Here is a 25383-nt window from a genome sequence, read left to right as displayed (position 1 = left end):
AAGAGTGTTCAAGCTTGGGATTCCGGTTCTGGATAGGCAGAGACACAGAAGCTCGGCAAGGGAAAGAAGCCAACCCAAACGATGGTGAACAGAGGGCGTAGGCAGCCCTGAACCCTAGAGCATGACTTAAGTCCTTTGGGAGTCACCTCTGACAAGGGAAGAGCTACAGCCTGCAAACTTAGAACCGCTCTCACACCTGCTTCCTCCTCTCCCTGTGTAGCCTCAGGCCCTTCCGGCCCAGCTCAGTCTGCTTTCTTCTAAGTTAGAATGGGACCGTGTTCTCCCACTTCCGGTCTCCTGCTGAATGAAGCCTGACTTCTGGCTATGCAGCGGCAGGGGTGAGTCACTGGGCGGAGCTGGTGGCTGTCTCTCAGTCCAGGAGAGCAGAAAACAACTCAAAAGCCAAACCTGGGTGTGGCAGATTACACCTCTCTCTAATCCTAGCACTCTGGAGGCTACATAGTGAGTTCTAAATCACTCTGAGTTACACAGCGAGACCTTGTGTCAAACAACCAAAATCAAAGCCGGGCATGGTGGTGCACACCTTTAACCCCTGCGCTCAGGAGGCAGAGGCCGGTAGTCTCTGAGTTGAGGCAGAGGAGCAAGCTGTGCGCCCAGGATCTCTTCCCGGGGTGGTCAATGCCATCACATCCTCTAAACTTGATATCTCCTGGGTCACCTCAGGATGGTGGTTGACACTAAGCAGAACAGAGCTAGCTTTGAAGTCCCAAACCCTCGTCTTTCCTGGACCAGGGCTCCTGTATTCTACAGTAGAGAACATCTCCACCCACTGGCTAACAGAACTTCCGTGTGACATGCCCTGTAGAGATGCCATCATGTAGCTGTGGAGCAGAGAGACCCTTCAGAAGGGAAAAGGCAATGCTGTCCGCAGGTGAGGCTGGGTCCTAGCTGGCCCCACTCTTTCCAGGGCCTGCCTTGGCCTTTTACAAGGGCAGCTCTTTCTCCTCCAGACCTCAGCTACCACCAGAGCATGTGTGGTCCACAGCCCGGCCCTGGAGAGGAGCTGTACCATCAGGGTTTGCACCATGGTTAGTTAGGCATACATTGCCTAGACAGGTCTAAGTGGGGGGGAGGGGGTTGGGTGGTAAGGAGAGGGGGTGGAGGAACCTCTGGAGTTCAGGATGAGATATGGTATGAAGAGTGATAGATGATGTCCACAAGGACCTCCCTCCTGGCTGGGCCCAGTGATGCCTGTTTTCACGGCCTGTGTGGTCTTCACTGCCCAGGTCCCCAGCCACCGTGTGTGTGTGTGTGTGTGTGTGTGTGTGTGTGTGTGTGTGTGATAGCCATCACCACAGTTTGTGAAGTTTCCCTTCCCAATGTGTCCTCAGGCAGCTGCTTCCCAAAGCCTTTGCTGCTATGGCTGAGGTCCATGTCAGCTTCTCCATCTGGACAGCCCTCCTTCCCCACAAGCTTGTCTTTCCAGGCCAGCACAAGCGTAAGGCACTGAGAAGGCCAGTGTGATTATCAATGTTGTTCTATTACCAGTAAAGACTTGGGAGCTAGATATTGGGGTGGAAACCTGGCAAATCAGAGAAACAGAGGAGGAGTGACCAGCTGACTTTCCCTTTTTTACCAGAGACCCAGCTAGCACGTCTCTCTACAAGTTCCAGACTCTCTAAGTGTAGGTGGATTATCCAGTTGCTGTGGAACAATCTTTGTATACCGTAAATGTGTATTGCTCTCATTGTTAAGAAGAAATCGACTGGCCAATAGTGAGGCTGGATTTTTCTGGGCAGAGAGATTGCTGGGAAGAAGGAAGGGGAGTCTGAGAGGTCACCAGTAGATGCAGGGGGAACGAAACATGCTGGGGGACAGGTAAAGCCACGAGCCACATGGCAATACATAGATGAATAGAAATGGGTTAATTTACATTATAAGAGCTAGTTAGTAATAAGCCTGAGATGTTGGCCAGGCATTTATAGTTTATATTAAGTCTCCATGTCAGTTATTTGGGAACTGGCAGGTGGGAAAGAAAGTCCACCTACACCCAATAATGACTTATTAATTATGAAAACTCACCCAATAGCGTAGGTGTGTCCCTTTAGCTCTTATAACTGAAGTTAGCCCATTTCTTTAATTTGCTTTCTGCCTCATGGCTTTATCACCTCATCTCCATAGTGTCCCACCTCTTTCCTCAATGTCTGACTGGTGACCCCCCTTTCTTCTTCCCAGAGCTCTCTGTCCTCAGGAGTCCCGCACAGCCCCTTCCTGTCTAGCTCTTTATTATACCAATCACAGTGACACATCTTCACACAGTGTAAAGGAATAATCCACAACACCAAGCCCCTTCCTACTCCTTCCTGTGCATCTTCTCATCCATCTCCCTGGGTCCTCCAGACTCTCTAGTTGCTGGCTTTGCCCCTTGATCGAAGCTTAATTTTATTAACACAGTCTCAGAGTTTCACAGTGCCATCAAATATCCCACAACAGAACTGCTTTCCAACTTCCATTCCAACTCCTGACAGTACGATCAGGTGACCCCAATATACCGCCATGGTTCACCTTCCTCGTACCATCTTGGCCTCTTCTCCTTCACCAGTCTCCCTACAGGTCCTCTCTTTGGAGGCTCAGAGCCTCTTCTGCCTCAGTCACTTGTTTCTCCCTCCAGAACATTCTTCCCTAGCTCTTACAATTCTTCAGAAAATCCCACCCCTCCTTTAGTCTCTCCGTCCTTGTCTTAGTTAGGGTTACTGTTGCTGTGATGAAACACCATGACCAAAATCACCTTGTTTCGGAGAAAAGGGTTTATTTGGCTTCTATTTCCATTTCACACTTCATCATCAAAGGAAGGACATCAGGGCAAGAACCTAAACAGATGAGGAACCTGGGGAAAGGAGCTGATGCAGAAGCCCTCCAGGAGAGCTGGCTCACTCATTATGGATTGCTCAGTCTTTCTTTTCTGTCTTTTTTTGGAGGGGGGGCTTGAGAAAGGCTTTCTCTGTGTAATAACCCTAGTCATCCGGGAAATTCACCCTGTAGATCATCAGGCTGGCCTCGAACTCACAGAGCTCCACCTGTCTCTGCCTCCCAAGTGCTGGAATTAAAGGTGTGCAGCCTCCACTGCCCAGCTTCAGCCTGCTTTCTTACACCACCCAGGACCATAAGCCCAGGTGTGGTGGTACCACTCACAATGGGCTGGGCCCTCCCGTATCAATCCCTAATTAAGAAAATGCTCTACAGGCTTGCCTACAGCCCCATCTTATGGAGGAATTTTCTCAGTTGAGGTCCCCTCCTCTCAGATTACTCTAGCTTGTGTCAAATTGACATAAAAACAAACAAACAAAACAAAACAGAAAACCCAAAACAAAAAGATGCAATCCCCTACCCAGTGTTTCTTGTGGGGAGTGTAGGGACAGTGGGCTCTAGTTGGAAGGGAAAGAAGACTAATGTAGACTTGTGTTCTATAAGAGCTGGGCCAACCGCAGTCTTCCTCATTTTGAACTGGCTCACCATGATGCCTCCCAGTCTCCTATCAGGGAAGATAGGCCTTGATAATGGGGGATGTCTTCTGTATATGTGTTTCTTTCTCTTATTGGTTGATGAATAAAACACTGGCTGTCCAATAGAGGCAGGAAGGAGACCAGGAGAATTCTGGGGAGAGAAGACAGAGAGAGGCAGCGGAAAGAGATGCCATGTGAGACGCCGTGTAGAGACTGGGAAGATAGGACATGCCAGGCATTCTCTGGCAAGATAAGGCCATGTAGAAATACATAGATTAGTAGTTAAGACAGAGCTAGCCAATAAGAAGCCTAAGCCATCGGCCAAACAGCTCAATAATTAACATGTCTCTGTGTGCTTATTTGGGGCTGAAAAGCAGCTGTGGGACCAGGCTAGAAAATACTCCTGCAACACCTTGATATTATGAAAGCTTAGGACATCACCAATGCTACTTATACACAAGGATATCTTGTAGAGTTTGGTGAGGGGGTGTGGTTTGTTTTGTTCTTGTTTTGTTTGCTTTAAGCGTACAACACTTGGTATTCCAAAGAGGTCTCCCATCCAAGAACTAAGCAGCCCCAAGCCTGCTTAGTTTCCAAATCAGATAAGACTGGACATGTTCAGAATTCAGGGTGATTTGGTTGTCAGTTGTTTGTTCTGAGATAAAGCCATGATAGCCTCGAACTCACTGTATAGCTGTTGGCGGGGGTTTTGTTAACTTGATACAAGCTAAATTCATCTGAGCGGAGGGAAACTCAATTGAGAAAATGCCTCCATAAGATCAGCTTCTCAGAAAGCCTGTGGGACATCTTCTTAATTAATAACCGATGAGGAACAGCCCAGGCCATTACCGGTGGTGCCTAGCTAGCCAGGTAATACCTGGGTGGTATAAAAAGTAAACAGAAATCCCTGAGAAGCAAGCCAGTACACATGGCTTCTGCTTCAGTTCCTGCCTCCATGTCCCTGCCCTCCCTAACCCCCCTCAGCGATGGATGATGGTTTGGAACTTGCCAAATAGGCTAGACTGGGTGGCCTTTGAGCCCCAGGGACTCACTTATCTCCGTCTCCTCTTTTACATGGGTTCTGGTGTTCTGGTGATTGGATCAAGCACTCAGACTTGGAAAGCAAGCACTTTGCCAAACAAACTATCTTCCCAGCCCTCCACCCTACCCCCAAGGTTTCTTGTAGCTCAGCCTGGTCTGGAATTTGTTATATATAGCTGAGGATCATAGATTCCTGCTCTTTCTTCTTCGACCTCCTGGGGCCTGGGATTACAGGCATGCTCCACCACACCCAGTGTATGTGATGCTGGGGTGGGACCCAAGACTTCATGCATGCTAGGCAAGCAGTCTACCACTGACATGCATTCCCAGCCTCTTGCACAATTATTTTCTACCAAAAAAAAAAAATACAAAAAACAGATCAAAGACATCCAACAGTACACTCAAAGAAATGAAATATAAATCTACTTCCCTCTGCTTGCTCATCTTCCAAACCTACTTTTTATTTTCCCAGTTTAATGGTACCACAAATCCTGGTGTCTTTATTCAGGTTGCCAGAAGGCAGAGGTTCGGCTGTGTAACTGTCACACCCTCCAGACACTTCCTGCTTGTCCATCTCCCAGGCTGGGACAAGCTTCTTTGTACACAGCACTAACATCCCACAGATGCCTTTCAGTGCTCCTTGCCATATGAACTTCCCTGATGTTTCCCCAATGCCACCTCTGCCTTCTGGCTGGGTCTGTAGAAGTGTGCAATGGCAGACCGTGGGAACTATTGGGGTACGAATTTCCTGTCTCCATTATCCAGCTCTCTGCTCCGTCTCTCGGTCTCCTTGGCTCTCCCTCAGTGGCACCCAAAGGCCCAGCTGATCCACGCAGGTGTACTTGAGGAGCTGGTGACTGGCTTCCTTTTTTCCTTATTCCTGGGCACTTTTCCTGCTGAGTGCTTGGGGCAGAAGGTAATAGAGATCTGTCTGGCTGGTGGCATCTAGAAACAGATTGGAGGAAAGGGATCATAATCTCACAGTCAAGAAAGCCCACCTCTCTCATCCAGGCCCCACTATCCCTGGAGTCACCTATGGGTGGACGGCTCAAATACATTCCCTAAGAGCTGCTTACCCCAGCTGTGGGTGAGCCAGACATGGGACCAGATCCCTCAGGACAGTGGTGCTCAACGTGTGGGTCACCACCTCTTTGAGGGCTGGCATATCCGATACTTACATTTTGATTCATAACAGTAGCAAAATTACAGTTATGAAGCAGCAACAAAATAGCTTTATGGTTGGGGGTGACCACAACATGAGGAACTGTACTAAAGGGCCACAGCATTAAGAAGGTTGAGAACCACTGCCTTAGGGCAACCAGTGGCCTTACTGTTCACCATGGCTACTTTCAAGCGCAGTGTCCTCAGAGTTACCATGACGAGTCGTTTACACAATACCCTTCCATCCCACCCGTGAGAGGGTACACTCCCCTGACATGGATGAAGATGGACCACATGACTCACCTCAACCAATGTCATATGTGCAGAGTGACGAGGGAGCAGAAGCTGTCTGGCCGCCTCTTTGATCCCGTGTCAGAGAGGGCCGTTCCTCCGCCTTGCTCCAGGAATGGAGCAAAAGTGAGGACAGGAGCTCTGAGCAGAGCTTCAGAGAACCCAGTCTGGGCGAGGAACTCAGGCAGGAAAGATGCCTTGGCTGTGTATCCACGGTGAACCTGGGGTACGTGTTACTTCACAAAACTTGCTGCTACATCTATGGGCCCGGTTCCATCTTCTGGCCTGCAGTTGGCGGTAAAGAATATTAAAATCTCGCATTTGATGTGGGGAGACAGCTCAGTGGGAAGAGAGGTCTCTGCACAGCCTGGTGATTTCGGTTTGATTCTCAGACCCCACATAAAGGTTGGAGAAGAAAGCACACTCTATGAAGTTGTCCCCTGACCAATACCATGGCATGAACAACCATACACATATACACATTAATAACAAAATTAGCAAAAAAATGGAAAAATTGCATTCATTTATTAACTCCTGTCTCTCCCCAGTTTTCTTTGTCCAATGGCTTTCTCCCTGGTTTAAAATACCTTTTCCGGGTCTGGTGATGCACACCTATACTTCCAGGTCTCAGGAGGCTGAGGCAGAAGGCTCTTGAGTTCAAGGGTAGCCTGTACTACAGTAGCCAGATCCTGTCTTCAGTTATATCTCTGTCTGTCTGTCTATATGTCTATCTATAGCCCTTCACTGTCATTTAGGGCAGCGAACCATTCTAGCTGGGATTATAGTCCCCACTAATTGCTTTTGTCATTTCTCATCAGCACTTGTGGCTGAGTGACAGCCTTTTTCTTTTGGGCCACCAACCAGCTCCCGAATCATGACACGGAGACATTAGTTTTGAATGCTCGGCCTAGCTTAGGCACGTTTCTGGCTAGCTCTTTTAACTTAAAGTAACCTGTTTCTACTTAGCTACCTTTTGCCTTGAGGCTTTTTACTTTCTTTCTGCATATCTTACTTCTCATGTCTGCTGGCTGGCAGCATCTTCCTCATTCATCCGGGCCCTCTCCTTCTTGTCCCTGTAAGCTTAGATTTCTCCTCCTACTTATTCTCTCTCCCTGCCTGCCAGCCCCACCCATCCTTTTCCTGCTTAGCTATTGGCCGTTCAGCTTTTTATTAGGCCAATCAGGTGAAACAAATGCAACACATCTTTACATAATTAAACACACATCCTAACATTGCTAAGTAAATGCAGCATAAACAAATGTAACATGTCTTCGCCTAGTTAAAATAATATCCCACAATAGGCATGGACTCAGAACTTGTTTTCCTTTTTTTTTTTTTTTTTTTTTTTTTTTTTGAGACAGGGTTTCTCTATGTAGCCCTGGGTGTCCTGGAACTCGCTCTGTAGACCAGGCTGGCCTCGAATTCACAGAGATCCGCCTGCCTCTATCCACCAAGTGCTGGAATTAAAGGTGTGCACACCACCGCCTGATGTGTTCCTGTCATTCTCTCAGAACAAGTTCCTGAGGGCACAACGAACGCCCTAGTGCCCCTTGGGTTTGTGACTGCTCTTAATTCCACTTTCAGGCTTGAAGGATCATGGCTTAGGATGCATTTGAAATTTCACCCTGCTCCTCACACTCCCGTTTCACCCGTCAGTCTGATTTTACCTCCTTTGCCCATCAAACATTCCTCTCTTCCTTCTCTCCCTCCTAGATTAATTTCTAGCAAATGACTACAACCCTGGCACTCTGCAGTCACCATCCCTTATCCCCTCTGGATAAATTCTAGAGACTAGAAGTCCAAGCTCAGGTGTGGGAGAGCCGGCCTCTGTGGAAGGATGAGGGCTCACTCCAGCCCACCTAATCCTGGAGCTGCCCAGCAGCCTTAGCATTCCTGAGCACAGAGCCTGTCGCTTCACTCTGCCTCTCTGGTCACAAGGCATTCTCTCTGTGTTCCTGTGCCTCTGTGTCCTAATCTCCTTCTCCTTATAAGGACACTAATTGCTGGCCTTGGGACCCACCCTAGCTCGGTGCCACCATATCTTAGCTTCATCACAACTGCAAAGGTTGCTTCCAAATAAGGCCATAATCCCAGGTGCTGGTGGTCAAGGCTTGAGCATTACCCTTTGGGGGTCACAATCCATCACACTCCACCCCTTTCATTTTCAGATTTTTTTTTCCTTATTCCAGAGTAATTCTGGCACTTAAGAGGGAGGAGGGGAGTAGAGGCAGAAGCATCAAGAATTCTAAACAGTTAGCTGAGACGGAGCACAGCCTGGGCTACACTGAGACTCTGTCTCGAAAACAAAAACAAGACCCAAAACAAAGGCAAACAGAATTGAGTGTATATATTTCTTCTGTTTTATTTATTCTTATTTATGTGTGGGTGGGTGGGGGCTCATGACTGCCATGCCAACACCAACCCTGGACTGAATCAGTTCTCTCCTGCTCTCGTGTGGATCCTGGGGATTGAATTCAGTTCCCTGTGCTTGGCAGCAAGTGCTCTGCCACTGAGTCACCTCCTTGGTCCCATTTTCCGCTTTTTACTGACAGTTTTGGGGATACTCATATCTTCGTGTGCATGTGTGCATGTGTATATGTGGCATATATTTGTATTTTTGTGTGTCAACATTTTTGTGTATCTACTTTGTGTGTTTGTCAATGTGGTATTTGTAGTTTATGTGTAGTTAGTGTGTATGGATTTTGTGTGTGGTGTATACATATTATTGTGGTAGATGGGTCTTTGTGTGCACATGTATGTGTCTGTTTTGTGCACATGTCTGTGATTTGTATGTAGTATGAATGTGTTGTTACGTGCTATACATGCTGTATATATTGCTGTTTGTCTGTATGTAGTGTATGTGTCTATGTATGTATCAGTATGTGGTATGTATGACTATCTATGGCTGATGCCCCAACACCAGCTCCTGTTATACCTGGTACATGGATAGTAGGATCTATGTATCCATCTTCCGTATCTTTTTTCCTTGACATCATTTTCTGGATCTATGCTGGAGGAATCAATTTCTGGTGTCTGTTTTCTCAGGAGCTCCTTACCTACAATGCTATTTTGAGTTCTACTTTTAAATCCACATTTATTCCCACATCTATATGCACAATGTCCCCCAGTTTTCTGGACTACCTCCAATGCTCTGGAGTCTCTGGTCACCCTCTCAGTCACGTTTCTCAGGGGTAAGAGCAGGGGCGATTTCCTCCTTCAACTGATCTGGTGTTTCCTGTTTATTTTGGAGGGATGCCTGAACAAGGGCCTCGACGCCCTGGTCTTAATCCCCAGGTGCTTAACATGGCAAAGAAGCTCTGCAGATGGCACCAAGCTCAGGGGCTAGAGATGGTCCTGGGTCTTCACAGGAGCCTCTAGGAGAAGGGAGCAGGGAGCCAGAGTGGACGCGGAGATGCTTCAACGGAAGTAGAAGGCAAAGAGGCTGTTACACGGGCCTTGCAAATGGACAGAGTGGGAATGACGGGAAATAGGTCCTTCTGGGCCTTTCCTCAGGAGAGCCTGCCAACACCTCACTGTCAGTCTGCTGACGTGCCCAGAGAATAACAAAGGTGTTCTGTGTGAAGCCAGTAAGTTTATGACCATTAGCTGTCAGGAAAAAATGGATGTGGCGATTTAACTGTGAGCTCATCTGTACACTGGTCAGTGCAGCAGTCACGCACGTCTCCTGCTTGCGGTCCGGAGGGAGGAGAAGCTAGAAGCTCGGGGGACACTTTGGGGGTGCTCTTGACCCCTCCTCAGAGGTAAACTATTCATAAACGTAATGTTGTTTATAATGAATAATAGTAGATATAATGTTCTGAAGTGCTGGGGACCCAGAACCAAGGACATGTTAGACAGATACTCTACTACTGAACTGTATCCCCCCCCAACTTTCATGCTCATTGAAAAACAAACAAAACCAGCCAGCTGTGGCGCTGGACATCTAACCCTCTACTTGGGACACAGAGGCAGACAGATCCCTGTGAGTTTGAGGACAGTCTGGTCTACACAGCAAGTTCCAGGTGAGCCAAGGCTACTAGGTGAAACCTTGAGTCTGCAAACACCACCGTCCACATAGTCTTGACCTCTACCACCTGCTCTGCAAACACCACCTGGGTGGGAATCGTCCACCGTCCACATAGTCTTGACCTCTACCGAGATCCGCTCCTACAAGCCGCGGAGACCCGTTATGCCCACCCTGCCCTCACTAGACTCTGTACTGTGCATGAGTGCTCCTTCAGACTACACCCTGCTACAGCAGGCCATTCTGAAGCTCTCCACCAGGTGACAGTCAGAGCGCTCCTAAAACCAGGGGGAGAAAGGGAGTGTGTACTGGGGGAGGTGTTTTCTTCCTCTAAAGCCGAGGAGGCTGCGATAAAACCTCAGATCGGTCAGGAACAGTGCACTTGCCAGCCACGCGCTAGCTGTCAGGGACAAAGAGGACTTCTTAGTGGCCATGAGTCCTCTCATGCCCCCAGGCGGCCAGCTGCCCCAGAGGAGGCCAGGTCCTTCTGCCCCATAGAGGCCTCAGCCGCCAACAGCTGCAGGAAACCGGTGGCCGTGTTTCCTGTGGGGAGTTTAAGTTTTTCCCTGTGGATAAGCATTCTTTTCTTCAGTTTGTTCCTTGTTCTGGGATCTACAAGCCTCCCTCCCATTCTACCCCCCTGACACAAAATACGTTGTTTTGAAACAGCATTGTTTGGAGATTTAAAAGCCAAGGCCAGCCGTCAACACACCGTTTTTATCCAACTATAACGTCAAAATCTGGGTGCAATACACTGGGAAATTGGAAACGCATATGAGATTTTTTTTTTATTATTCTTATTTATTTATTTGGCTTTTCAAGACAGGGTTTCTTTGTGTAACAGCTTGGCTGTCCTGGAACTCCCTCTGTAGACCAGGCTGGCCTTGAACTCACGGAGGTCCCCCCGTGCCTCCTGAATATTGGGATTAAAGAGCTGAGCCACCACTGCCCAGCACATATGAGATTTTAAAAGCTGCAATCATTGTGTGGAGATAAGAACCCCTGTGGCATATTTTCCATCCAAAAGAATATTCACATTCATGTCAAATGCCTGAGGCTCTGAAACCGGACTTGACACTTAATGTTACATTGTATATTATGTTCCTCAGGCCTTTCTTCACATTCCTACAGGTCTTGTGAAATTCCATCCCACAACCGGGATCCTTTGCTCACTCTTCCTAGACAGTCTGCCCTTGTCCTTGATGTTGTGATAAACACAGTAGAAGGAAACACGGCATCATGGGCTGTGCGGTGAATTGCCTGCCAGGACTCCACTCTGCCCCGAGACATCGCTCTTTGATCTGGAAGACACACGGCTTCCTTGCCCTTTTCAGCCCCAGGGGAGATGGAGAGTTTAGAGTCTCACTCTCCGCCTGTCAGAGAAGAATCCGACTCGAGAGAGGAATAGCTGGCCCTCTCCATGCAGCGGCGGCGAAGTGGGAATCCTGAGTAACTGGCAGAGGAGCCAGGAGCCAGGTGGGGAGGGTGGGGCTGGTAACACCATCCAGCATCTCTGCCCTAGGGGTGGTCCCAGCATGGCTCCATCCTGACATCCAAGGGAGATTTCATTTTGGGCATTTCCCCTGCCTGCTGGCTAGCAGCTGCTGAGCTATCCCGAGGACAATGACAGGGAGCCTCCGCAGCCCACACATGTGTACACACACACACACACACACACACACACACACACACACACACACACAGGTGTAGTTCAGGAAATCTTTTTCTGGGACGCCCCCACCCCAGAAGTAAAATCACCTGGCTCGAGAGGCAGCCGTCTAAACACAAGGCAGGTGCCTCCTACCCTCCCCTGGTGTCCTCACAGTGCGGCCCTCAGCACTCTCGTTATCTCCATGGTAACACAGGCTTCTCCAATCTCAGATCATTGAGCTGGACCCCAAAATTCAGGAAGTCATCAAAACCACACACAAGTCCCCAGGATGCCCTTGTTACAAACCCCAGACAGGTCAGGGACTACCAGAAGAATTTGGCCCCAGCACATGGGTCGCACAGTGGGATTGGTAGACAGTCAGCAGTTACCGGAGCCTGCTGTTGGCTTGTCTAGTCCAGTTCTAGGGCCCTTGATCTGTCAGTTGACTGAGACCCATGCCCAGATCCTTTGGGGGCAGAGCTCCTTGGCTCTCATTGCCTTTCCTTGGACATTTATTTACTTCTCACACTATTTTACCAATAGACTTCTTAGCCTAGTCTCAGTGGTATACCTGGCCTGGGGTCTACACCCTACAAACGGTGCCATTACCTCTCAGTCTCCAGACTGAGTGAACCAAAAAACCCAGAAGGCTTTGATGTGCTACAAGAAAGAAATCTGCAGATGCTCTGGTGTAGGAGATGGACTACTTGAACCACCCCCTGGGGGCTGAAGAAACAGCACAGGAGACCAGTCTGTGAGGTCTGAGGGAGAGGCATCTGCAGCAGCATTAGCAATCCTGACATCAGATGAGTCAGGGACCCCAACAGGCAAACGAGGCAGATAGGTGGCTGTGGGGGTTAGTCCTGGATAGCCCTAAGCCCAGGGGACAAGCAAATAGCAGCTGATAGATGAGGAAGGTGGGTGATGAGGAAACCTAGCATTGAGCTGACTGAGTTGGTTCTGACCTCTCCCTATGTTTCCAGGATGGATTGAGAAGAGGCCAAGTTATGTCTCTCTCTCTCTCTCTCTCTCTCTCTCTCTCTCTCTCTCTCTCCCTCTCCCTCTCCCTCTCCCTCTCTCTCTCTCTCTCTCTCTCTCTCTCTCTCTCTCTCTGTGTGTGTGTGTGTGTGCCATGACACTTGTGTGGAGGTCAGAAGATGACTTTGTGGAATGTGGAACTAGTTCCTTTACCTTCCTGTTGAGTCCAGGCGGCTGAGCCCCTGGTACCAGGCTTAGGAAAGGCCTTCTCCTGCAGAGCCCCCTGCTGGTCCTCCCTTGTTTTTGTTTTTGTTTGGTTTGGTTTTTCAAGACAGGGTTTCTCTGTGTAGCCTTGGCTGTCCTGGAACTCACTTTGTAGACCAGGCTGGCCTTGAACTCTCAAAGATCCCCCAGCCCTCCCTTGTTTTTTACGACTAGATCTTTAAATAGCTTGGAACTAATTAGGTTAGGCTGCCTGGCCAATCACTGCCAGAGATCTCCTGTCTCTAGGTAACCTGTGATGGAATTACAGGTGTGCACCTCCATGCCTGGCCTTTTAACTTTTTGCTGTTGTTGTTGTTGTAAGGTGAATGGGTGTTTTGCCTGCATGCATGTCTGTGCATGTGTGTGCCTGGTGCCTATGGAGGCCAGAAGAGGGGGTCAGTCAGATTCCCTGAAACTGGAGTTACAGACAGGTGTGGGTGCTGGGGCTTGACCCTGAGTCCTCTGGAAGAGTATCCATGTCTCCAGTCTCCTGGCTTTCACGCAGGTGCTGGGGATTGAACTGGGGACGTGATGCTTGTACAACAAGCACTGAAACAACTGAGCACGGAGCCATCTGCTTAGCCCTAGTCCTCCAATTTTATTTTTCAAAATTTAAAAAGTATTTTATTTATAGGGGCTGGAGAGATGGCTCAGCAGTTAAGAGCTGTTTAGGTTCAATTTAACATTTCTTTTCTTTTTTTGTTTTGAGACAGGGTTTCTCTGTGTAACAGCCCTGGCTGTCCTTGAACTCAAGAGATCTGCCTGCCTCTGCTGGGACTATAGGTATGTGCCACCACTGCCTGATTCATGCTTTTCCTTTTTGTGGTGAAAATAAATTATGTGAGATATACCATTTTAGCAATTTTAGGTCAATGTGAGTTGGAGGCCAGCCTGGTCTACAGAGCAAATGCCAGAACAGAGCAAGTGGCACACAGCTTTAACCTTAGTACTGGGGAGGCAGAGGCCACGCCCAGGGACATAGCCCACTTTCTGCTGCATATCAAGATGCAGGACTCTCAGGTCCAGCACCACATCTGCCTGCGGGCCACCATGTCACACCGTGATGATAATAGACTAAACTTCTGAAAACCTAAGCCACCCAACTATATGTTTTCCTTTGTAAGAATTGCCATGGCCATGGTGTCTCTCTCAATAGAAACTCTAAGACAGATGTTGGTACAAGGAGTAGGGTGTTGCTGATAGGTCTGACCATGCCCCCCCTTTTTTAATTAATATGGTAAATGAATATGGGCCTTGGGACTGAAGATTAGAAAAGCAGTTAAATGCTTTAAGTGCTGCTAAATGGGCCATCCTAGTAGGAACATGGAAGATGGTGGTGCTGATTGTGATTTGAGCTGTGTGTGCCTGGATCAAGAGGTTTCAGAGAAGAATATTAATATATGGCCTAGAGATCGTTCTTGTGATATTTTGGTAAAGAATATGGCTGGTTTTTTTTGCCCTTGTTCAAAGAATTTGCCTGAGGCTAAAGCAAAGAGATTTGGATTAATTCTATTGGCAGAGGAAATCTCAAAACAGCATTTATAGACTCTGTCCTGTGGTTACCAGTGTTCATGCTTATAAAGATTTATAATAAAAAGCTGAGCAAATAGAAATATAAAATGTGGTGGCACACGCCTTTAATCCCAGCACTTGGGAGGCAGAAGCAGGAGGATCTCAGTGAGTTCGAGATCAGCCTCATCTACAGAGCTAGTGCCAGGACAGGCTCCAAAGCAATACAGAGAAACCCTGTCTTGAAAAAATATGTATGTATACACATACATACATACATACGTACATACATACACAGATTGAGAAAAGGGGCACTAGGAAGTAGAATGGAGTTAAGTCCTGTGCTCAAGGAGATAAACATTAAGAAATAGACTATGGGGACTGGTGACCTCAGGGCAAGACCCCACCCAGCTAAGTTTCCAATTTATGAAATGGAATTGAAGGGAAGCTTGAAGCCAGATGTGGTGGTGCATGCCTTTAGTCCTAGCACTTGGAAGGCAGAGGCTGGTGGATCTCTGGGTTGGAAGTCAGCCTGGTCTATAGAACAAGTTCCAGAACTTAGGCAATGGAGGAAACCATCGAAACAGAAAGCTGATGAAGATGTAATTGCATGAGGGACCATATCCCAACCCCAGTAAGCAGCAGAACTTTGCAGCCATGTGGTTCTAGAGTCAAGGACAGGGGTGTCCCAGAATGGAGGCCTAGAGAGTCTACTGCATGAAGTTGTAAAGTTGAATCCTGGATTGCCTTGGAGACCCCGAGATGTTGGAGATGCCAGAGTCTGTGGAATGCTTGCCAAGGAGAGCTGCCAACAGGAGTGGAACCAAGAGAAAGAAGTGTGTGAGCTCGATGAAGCTGAAAAGACCCTGTTGTGGGTCACGTGACCCTGCTGGACACCCCTTGGGGGAGGGGGTGAGAAGACGCAGCACCAACGACTCCGGCACTGGGAATCAGTAAGTAGCCGAGCGTAGTGCAGACAAATTTATTAAGGAAGTTAGGCCTGCCTTTATACCCACTCCCAAGGTCCCACTGGCTCAGACTGCTGACTCTGCTGTGTTGTGTTGTCCTTTTCTCATTGGAGTCTCTGGTCAGGTCTCTCGTTAGCAGTATCTGGCATAGAGGCAGGCTTGTCTCAGGGAGGAAGTACCTGCCGCTCATGCTCATTCAGGCTGGCCTGGGCACCTGAGCCGGGTGACTTCGGTTTAGGTAGGCTGGCAGGCAGTTTCTCCTACAGGACTTGGAGATCTAAAGAGCATTTTAACGTCAGTCATGAGATGGAGAGTTTGGAGTTTGCCCAGCTGGTTTTCAGTCTTGCTTTGGTCCAGTACTTCTTCACTATGCTCCCTTCCCTACATTTTGGAATGGTAATGAATATCCTGGTACATTCTGTGCCATTATATGTTGGGAGTATGTGATCTGCTTTTTATTTTATAGTGATTACATTTAAGAGATTGCATGAATCTCAGAAGAGATTTTGAACTTTAAAACAATGTTGAGACTGTTATAGACTACGAGGACTTTTGAAGTTGGACTGAATGCATGTTTGCAGTATGACATGGCTACAAGCCAAAGGCCAGGGAGTAGAATGTAGTAGTTTGAAAGAAAATGGCCCCCAAAGAAGTGGCATTATTTGGAGATGTGATCTTATTGGAATAGGTACAGCATTGTTGGACAAAGTGTGTCGCTGTGGAGGTGGTCTTTGAGATCTCATATATGCTCAAGCCACACCTAGTATCTCAGACTACTTCCTGTTGCATGCATATCAAAATGTAGCCAGCACCTTGTCTGCCTGCATGCTGCCATGTCCCACCATAATGGTAATGGACTAAACCTCTGAAAATGTAAGCCACCACTAATAAATGTTTTGCATTTATAAGAGTTGATGTAGGGGGCTGGAAAGATGGTGCAGTGGTTAAGAACACTAGCTGTTTCTCCCAAAGATCTTGAGTTTAATTCCCGGCAACCACATGGTGGCTCATAACCATCTGTGGTGGGATCTGGTGCCCTCTTCTGGTGTAAAGGCATATATGCAAATAGAGCACTTATATACATAAAATAAGCAAAAATCTTTTTAAAAAGATTTAATTATAAAAAAAGGAGTTGCTGTGGTCATGGTGTCTCTTCATGGCAATAGAAACCTTAAGACAGACTGTTACCTGAAAATAAGGATAGTTTGACTTCTTCCTTTCTCATTCTGATCCCTTTAGTTTTTTTTTTTTTTTTTTTTTTTTTTTTTCATGACTAACAGCTACAGCTGAAACTTGGAGCATTATAATGAATAAGAGAGGGGAGCATGACACTGGCCTGGTCTTGCTCCTGGCTTGAGAGGGAATGCTCTCACTTTGTCTTATTTACTATAATTTTGGCTATGGGCAAGACCATTGTTTTTAAAGATTTATTTATTTATTATGTATATATACAGTGTTCTGCCTGTATGTATGCCTGCAGACCAGAAGAAGGCATCAAATTTCATTACAGATGGTTGTGAGCCACCATGTGGTTGCTGGGCATTGAACTCAGGACCTCTGGAAGAGCAGCCAGTGCTCTTAACAGCTGAGCTATCTCTCTAGTCCCGGGCAAGACCTTTCTAAACAGAACTTTATTGAACAGGAGCCCCTCAAAATATCAACAGAAGAGATTAGAGGCAATACAAAGTTTCTACAGAGCCAAAGGAAATATCAACAGAGAAGACAGACAGCTCACTGAACAGGAGAAAGTTCTTACAGTTATACTTCAAACAGGACATTAATATCCAAAGAACTACAGACATTAAACACCAAGGAAATAAAGATGCCAGTCAACAAATACAATAATGAGAGAGGTTAATGAGACAGATAACCTTTCAAAAGAAGAGACATAAATGGGCAATGACTACTTTTAGATTTGTTTTATGTGTAAGTGTTTTGCCTGCATGTATGTATGTGTACCATTTGTATGCCTGGTACTACAGAGATCACAAGGGCATCCAATCCCTTGGATGGGATCGTTATGAACCATCATGTGAATGCTGGGAACTAAACCCAGGTCCTCTGCAGGAGCAACAAGTGCTCTCAAACCTCTCAACAACTGAGCCAACTCTATAGTCTCATTGTTTTTTAAAAAAGCATGTAACATAGCTAGCTACTCTCAGGGAAATACAAACTACTACGACTTTGAGGTCCAACCGACAATCAGAATGGCTGTGAAGAAATCTGACAACAGGGCTGTCCGAGATGGCTGAGCAGTTAGGAGCCTGTCTTAGGTTCCTGTCACCGTGATAAAATACAACGACCAAAAGGAACTCGATGAGGAAAGTGTTTATTTGACTCATACTTCATTCACATTGTGGTCATATTCAGAGGAACTCAGGGTAGGAGTTCAAAGGCAGGAACCTGGAGGCAGGAAGTGAAGCAAAAGGCCATGGGAGGGCGCTGCCTACTGGATCGCTCCTCTCAGGGTGCTCAGTTTGCTTTCTTATAGTACCCAGAACCACCTGCTCAGAGATGGTACCACCCACAATGGGCAGGGCTTTTCCACAGTAGTTAATCAAGAAAATTCCCCAGAGGTTTCTCTACAGATCTGATGGGAGCATTTTCTCAGCCTTCTCAGATGATGCTATTTTTAATTATTATTATTTTAAAGTATATTTATTTATTATGTATGCCTGAACGCCAGTAGAGGGCACCAGGTCTCATTATAAGTGGTTGTGATCCACAGTGTGTGTGGTTGCTGGGAATTGAACTTACGACCTCTGGAAGAGCAGTTAATGCTCTTAACCTCCGAGCCATCTCTCCAACCCCTGATGTTATTATTATTTTTCTATGATATTATTGATGCTCTCTCAGAGTACTGGAGTTCGGCCCCCAGCACCCACAGTAAGCACCTCACAACCTTCAACTCTGGGCTCTGTCTGAGTTCCTTTTCTATAGCTATGATAAAACTCCATTACCAAGGTGACTTATAAAAACAAGGGTTTCTCTGGGTGATGGTGGAGCACGCCTTTAGTCCCAATACTTGGGAGGCAGAGGGAAGTGGATCTCTGAGTTTAAGGTCAGCCTGGTCTACAAAGTAAATTTCAGGACAGCCAGCACTACAGAGTCTCAAAAAACCAAAGTAATAATGTAAAATGAATAATAAAAAAGAACTACCATGTGACCCAGCTATTCCACTCCTGAGTATATACCCAAAGTACTCCATATCCTACCACAGAGATATGAACATCCATACTTACTGCTTGCTGCTCCATCCACTGCAGCAAGAAAATGGAACTAGCCTAGATTTTATATATATATATACATATATATATATATATATAAAATTTTTCTTATTTTATATATGATCCCAGTTTCCTCTCCCTCCCATGCCCCCCCCAACCACCCTCTCACCCACACCCACTCCTCAGGGAGGGTGATGCCTTCCAGGAGGGATCATCAAAATCTGTGAAGTCATTTGGAGTAGGGACTAGGTCCTCCCTCCTACCTGTAGGCTAAGGGAGTTTCCCTCCATGGGGAATGTGCTCCCAAAGTCCTTTCATGCACCAGGGATACATCCTTGTTCCCCTGTCAGAGGTCACTTAGACTGCCCAGGCCTTCTGAGACCCATTTCAGAGGGTCTGAGTTGGTCCAATGCTAGTTTCCCAGCTATCAGTCTGGGGGGCCGTTAGCTATGTCTGTGGGTTTCTGTAGCCTGGTCTTGACCCCATTTTCTTGTTACTCTTCCCTCTCTGCAACTGGATTCCAGGAGTTCGGCTCAGTGTTTAGCTGTGGGTGTCTGCTTATGTTTCCATCAGCTTCTAGCCTAGATTTCTAACAGATGTTGCAGAATGTTATTTTAACTAGGCAAAGATGAGTTATATTTGTTTATGCTGTAGAATGTTGCTTTAACTGTGTAAAGGTGTGTTACTTTTGTTTATGCTGCTTTTGTTTAACGATGTAAGGGTGTGTGTTTAGTTATGTAAAGACGTGTTGCATTTGTTTCACCTGGCCTGCCCAAGGCACCTGATTGGTCTAATGAAAAGCTGAACAGCCAATAGCAAGGCAGGGGAGGGATAGGTGGGGCTGGCAGGCAGAGAGAGTAAATAGGAGGAATCTAAGCTAAAGAGGAGAGAAGAACAAGGGAGACGCCCCAGGACCAGAAGCCAGGCAGCTACGAGCCAGACACGAGCAGCAGGAAAGTGAGAAAAGGAAAAAGCTCGGAGGCAACAGGTAGATAAAGAGCAACAGGTTAATTTGAGTTAAAAGAGCTAGCCAGAAATGAGCCAAGTCTAGGCCGAGCATTTATAACTAAAAAGTTTCCATGTCATGATCTGGGAGCTGGTTGGTGGCTCAAAAGAAAAAGCCTGGTACAAACAGATGAGTGGAAAATGAAAATGTGGCGCCTACACAAAGCGGAATATTATTCATGTGTAAAGAAAACTTAAACCATTAAATTTTTAGGGGGATGGATGGTCTTGTAAAATATAATAAGCTAGGTGACCCAAACTCAGAGAAATACCACACATTCTACTTCATATGTGCATCCTAGCCTATAATACATAATGAATATATGTAAATAGTTATAAGTGGATATAGTAAAAATAAAATTAAATGGTGGGGAAAGATGATAGGCAAAACGACATAGTCATGAAAAAGAACATAAAGCTTTTTTTGTTTTGTTTTTCTTTTTTGAGACAGGGTTTCTCTGTGGTTTTGGAGTCTGTCCTAGAACTAGCTCTTGTAAACCAGGCTGGTCTCTAACTCACAGACATCCACCTACCTCTGCCTCCTGAGTGCTGGGACTAAAGGCGGGTGCCACCACCACCCAGCTTCATAAAACTATTTTTTTTCTGATGTCAATTGTCATACCTTTTTTTTTGTAGTGGATAAATAAATAAACCTGTAGTTGATAGTGCAATGTTAAAACTCTAGGTGAGGCTGTAGGTGGAGTTTTCCTGCCTGAATCCACTCTCAAACAAATATGTTGAGGTTTATATTATAAATGCTCGCCCAATAGCTCAGGCTTATTACTAACTAGCCCTTACATTTTATGTTAACCCATATTCTTTATTGTGCTGTGCCAGGTGGTAGTACCTTTATTAACATGACACATTCATCTCCTACTTCATGTTTGGCTGGCAACTCCAGACCCTGCCCTTCTTCCAAGCATTCTCCTAGTCCTAGTCTGGCTCTCCTGCCTAACTTTATCCTGTTCAGCTACTGGCCAGTCAGCTTTTTTTTATTAAACCAATCATTGACAAATTCACTCAGTGTAAAGAAATATCCCACAGCATGGGGCTCCATTGCCTCAGAATGGCCATGTGTAGAACTTCACCGAGATGTGTAGAGTTTGGGACAAGGCCAATGTTTGAGTGGTTCATTTGTTTTAATTTAAGAAACCTGGCTAGTGAGAGAAAGACACCCTGTGACAGGGTTCAAGCAGAGGGTTTGTTTTTTCTTTGGGGAAAGGAACCATAAAAGGGGAAAAGGGAAGCAGGGAGACCAGCTTCTGGAGACAGGAGACAGAAGAGGGGGAAAGAGACAGGATGGGAGGTGGGCAGGGCCCTTTTAAAAGGGAACCTACTGAATAGGCACAGGAGGTGCTCTTAGTGGCTGCAGCTGAGGGCGAATCCTGTCAGCACCCCAAGGACAGGCCAGCACAGATGCCTGAATACTTACATCTTTGATCTAGCTGTGTGACATTTTCAGTTGTGAGTTAATTAGAATAAAATGACTATGATAAAAAGTTAAGTTTTTTCCTTTTTGGAGATCGTTTAGTTTATTGGTTTTCCAAGACACTGTTTCTCTGTGTAGCTTTGGACCCTGCTCTGGAACTCGATCTGTGTACACCAGGCTGGTCTTGAACTCACAGAGATTCCCACTGCCTCTGCCTGTGAAGTGCTGGGATTAAAGGCGAAATCTTTTAGGCCTTTTAGTGGTTCTGAGGTTAAAAGACCTTGTCCAGAGGCATGGAGACTCAAAGTACAGGTTTTATTCTCTTTTCACCCTGAGGTGTCGGCAAACATGAGAGCCAAATAAAGTCTAATAGGTCACCCCTTTTCTGGAAATACCACTCTTTAATGAAAGTGCAGGGCAGCTTCATGGAAACAGAATATGCAGAATCATACCTTAGTTTATACTCGGACTTTAATCCTTTCCCCAAAGGGCATGGATAACTAAAGTAGTTAATGTTTCCCTTTCCAGGTAACATGAGTCATGACATCCCTGTATATATATGTATATATTTTATTGGTCTGCTTGGGGCAACAGAATCTTGGGTTCCCTGAGTCCACCTGCCACTTTTGGCCTGTCTTCACTGTGGGGCCCTCCTCTCTGCGTTTCCAGGGAACGCAGAGTCCTCTGTGTCGGTCCCTGGAGTTGGATACACCTGTCATTATGTCACCCTGAGTAATAAAGTTGCTTCTGGCGCCCCTGGGTGCATGACTGCTGTCTGAGTCACCAGACATCTCCAAAAGAGATAAAGTCTTAGGTCCATGTGTAACCAGATGGCTCTTGCAGAGGACCTGAGTTCAATTCCCAGCACCCACATCAGATAGGTCACAAGACCCTCTTCTGGCCCCAGTCAACACATGCACTTACACATATATAATTAAATAAGAAAAATGTCTTTTAAAAATCCTTGTTTTCTATATAGCAGCATGAGCAAGAAGAGCTAGGGCTGAGTATTTTGAGTCAGTGTAAGCAAGCAGCTTGCTTGCTTATTTTTCCAGATTGTAAAGCAGTATATTTAGCATTTTGAGCAGAGGTATTTTAAGGAAGAGGCTCTATCTATCTATCTATCTATCTATCTATCTATCTATCTATCATCTACCTATGCATCTATCAATATATCATATTATCTGTCTAGCTAAGCTATCTATGTATCCATCAATATATCATCTATCTATACATCATCTATCTAATCATCTATCATTTATCTAGCATCTACCTATAATCTACGAATCTATATATCTATCACTATTAATCTATGTATCTATGTATGTATGTATCTATCTCTTGTCTATCTATATATCTATCTATCTTAGACAGTGTCCTCATGTAGAATGGATTCACTTCAAATTCACTAACTAGCTGAGGGTGAACTTGATCTCTTGATCCTCTATCTGGAGATCCCAGAACTCTACCTTCTGAGTGCTGGGATTGGAGACATGCACCTCCATGTCTGTTTCTTTACTTGATTGTGGAGGTAGGGAGCTCCACGACACGTGTGGGGAGGTCTGATTCTTTCCTTCTGTTGTATGGACCCCAGAGCTGGAGCTCAGCTTGTTAGACTTGGTGACAAGCGCCTCTACCTCCTGACCCACGTCACTGGCCCCTATAATTATCTCTTGGAACAATCCTCTCTTCTGTTTAAATGGTTTTGTTTGTTTGTTCATGTAGTTGGCTTTATTTTAAACTATTTTATTATCTGACAAAGGTTGGCCTCTCAGGTTAGGCTTGTTAGAATAGATATTTTACAATTTTTACATTGGAGTAGATTGTTTTTTCCCATTTGTATTGGGGAATAAACAAAATTGTCAGTTTTAGCACATGGTAAGATCTAAGGATAATTTTTAGTGAGCCTAATGAATGCGTTTGTATGTAGGTGCCATCTCCTACTTGATTGCTGGTGTGGCTTCATTTTAAGACCCTGTTTTTTTTTAGTGATTTATTCATTTTTATTTTATGTGCATTAGTGTTTTGCCTGCATGTGTGTCTATATTTCTATATTTCTGGCACAGCACATTTATGACAACCCTCTAACATGGTGGTTTTCAAGCCATGCACTGTAACCCTTTGGGTGGGGTCGGGGGTCGAACGCCTCTTTCGCAAGGGTCTCATCAGATAGACCACATATCCGGTAAATTTACATTATAATCAAAATCAGTAGCAAAATGACAGTTCTGAAGTAGCAAGGAAAATAATTTTATGGTTGGGGGTCAGCACAGCATGAGGAACTGTACTAAAGGTCTCAGCATTAAGAGGGTTGAGGACCACTACTCGAAGCAAGTGTCCCAGAGCAAGCTCGGTGGCCTCAGGTGACCTGCTGTAGGTAGCTGCTCCTGAATATTCTGACTGCCCACAAGTCAGAGTCTGTCTGCTGGGGAAGAGGCTGCAGGCCTATGATGTCCTCTTACAAAGACAGTGAAACCTTGTCTTTCTGTTGTTACACATAGGGCAAAAAGTTGTTTGGTTTTTTTTAATCAGGAATTCCCTGTGCTGCAACTGATAACAAAAACTCCTTTTACTTTGAAAAACTGTTGCTTAAAGCTTACCGATTTTTTTTTTTTAAATCCCCTGGTCACCACTTTAATTCATTAAGTCATTTAAAAGGAGTTCTGGGTTATTGATTAAGGTAGAAAACAAAGCCCTATTATTTAAAAGAAAAAAAATTTTTTTTTAAACCTGTCCCACCAAGTTATCCAAGGCTCCTCCTGATGTCTGCAGCAATTGACAGGAGGTCCACCAGGGAAAACCGGGAAGCTTCAGTGTTCGAGGGCAGGCATCACTGGGATGAGGCCTTCCTCCCTCTGTGCAGGACCAAGGCCTGAATTGTTAGCACTCTGCTTTTGATGTTTTCTCAGTGAGCACTTCCCACAGCTGGGCCAGAGATTGGTCCCTTTACAACACCCTTTCTTTTCTACAGGGGTCTCTTTGAGGACAAAGGTTTACTTGCCTGGGGGAAGTGTGTTATTCCCAGGACCAAAGCTGTCAAATGGACTTGACTGCACATCTGTGACAACTTCCGCCAGGCCGCTGGACTGTTTTCATTTCTCTGTGCTTTGAAAGGTCAAATATATTGCTGAGCATGGTGACAGACATTTTTAATCCCAGCACTCAGGAGGCAGAGGCAGGTGGACCCCTGAGTTTGAGGCCAGTCTGATCTACAGACTGGACCAGGGATCTACAGAAAAATGCTGTCTCAGGAAAGAAAAATAACAAAAATCAAAAGGAAAGAAAGGTCAAATACAGTTGACTGTAAGAGTGATCCACAGGTCCATTTGTTTTTGAAGATTTGTTATGTATGCAGGGTTCTATCTGCATGTATGCCTGCAGGCCAAGAGAGGGCACCAGATCTCACTACAGATGGTTGTGAGCCACCGTATGGGTGCTTGAGAATTGAACTCAGGACCTCTGGAAGAACAGCCAGTGCTCTTAACCTCTGAGCCAACTCTACAGCCCCAATAGGTCTATTTATAAGACTGATGTCTTACCTGCTATGCTAACAGGGTAACAGGGCGTGTGTTACAGGTTTCTACTAATATCTGGAACTGACTGATAAAATAAGCGCTGAGCCAAGTTTGATTTAAGGACTAAAAAAAACAAAAACAAAAACAAAACCTTTATTTACCTCTAAATTTATCTTTTGTAAACTGTCTTGAAACTATAGGCAAACAAAGACTATCATACGTGTGTGTGTGTGTGTGTGTGTGTGTGTGTGTGTGTGTGTGTGTGTAGGCCGGAGGACAGTTTTCAGAATTTGAGTCTTTTTTTGTACTACGTGGACCCTAGGGATTAAACTCGGATTGACAAGAGCTTTACCCCACTTAGCAGTCTACCAGCCCAGCATTTGTCACTATGGACAATTTTGTTTTGGTTTTTGAGAGAGAGAGAGAGAGAGAGAGAGAGAGAGAGAGAGAGAGAATGTAGACCAAGCTGACCTTAAACTTGCCACAATTCTCCGACCTCAGCCTCCTTGGTGTTGAGAATACAGCGTGTGACACCATGCTCGGCTCCTTATCGGCAATTTGGGTTTATCAGTTGTGTTAAAGTTTCTTGGGGTATGCACATGAGTGCAGGTACCAGAGGAGCCCAGAGTTGGTGATCTCCTGGAGCCGAGTACAGGCGGTTCTGAGCTGGTGGACTTGGGCCCTGGGAACTGAACTCAGGTTCTCTGCAGAAACAGTACTCCCTCCCACCCATGCTGCCGCCTCTCCAGCCCTCTCTTGATTTTCCTGATTTAAGAAAACATCCTATCAACCGAGTTACTCCTCCAGGCCCTGACCCTAACACACCCTTCCTTGAGACACGGTCTCCATCTGTGCC

This window comes from Phodopus roborovskii, unplaced genomic scaffold, assembly GCF_943737965.1.
Source record: "Phodopus roborovskii unplaced genomic scaffold, PHOROB, whole genome shotgun sequence".
Lineage (NCBI taxonomy): Eukaryota > Metazoa > Chordata > Mammalia > Rodentia > Cricetidae > Phodopus > Phodopus roborovskii.
The sequence above is the reverse complement of the archived record's forward strand: the minus strand, read 5'-3'. Positions refer to the sequence as shown.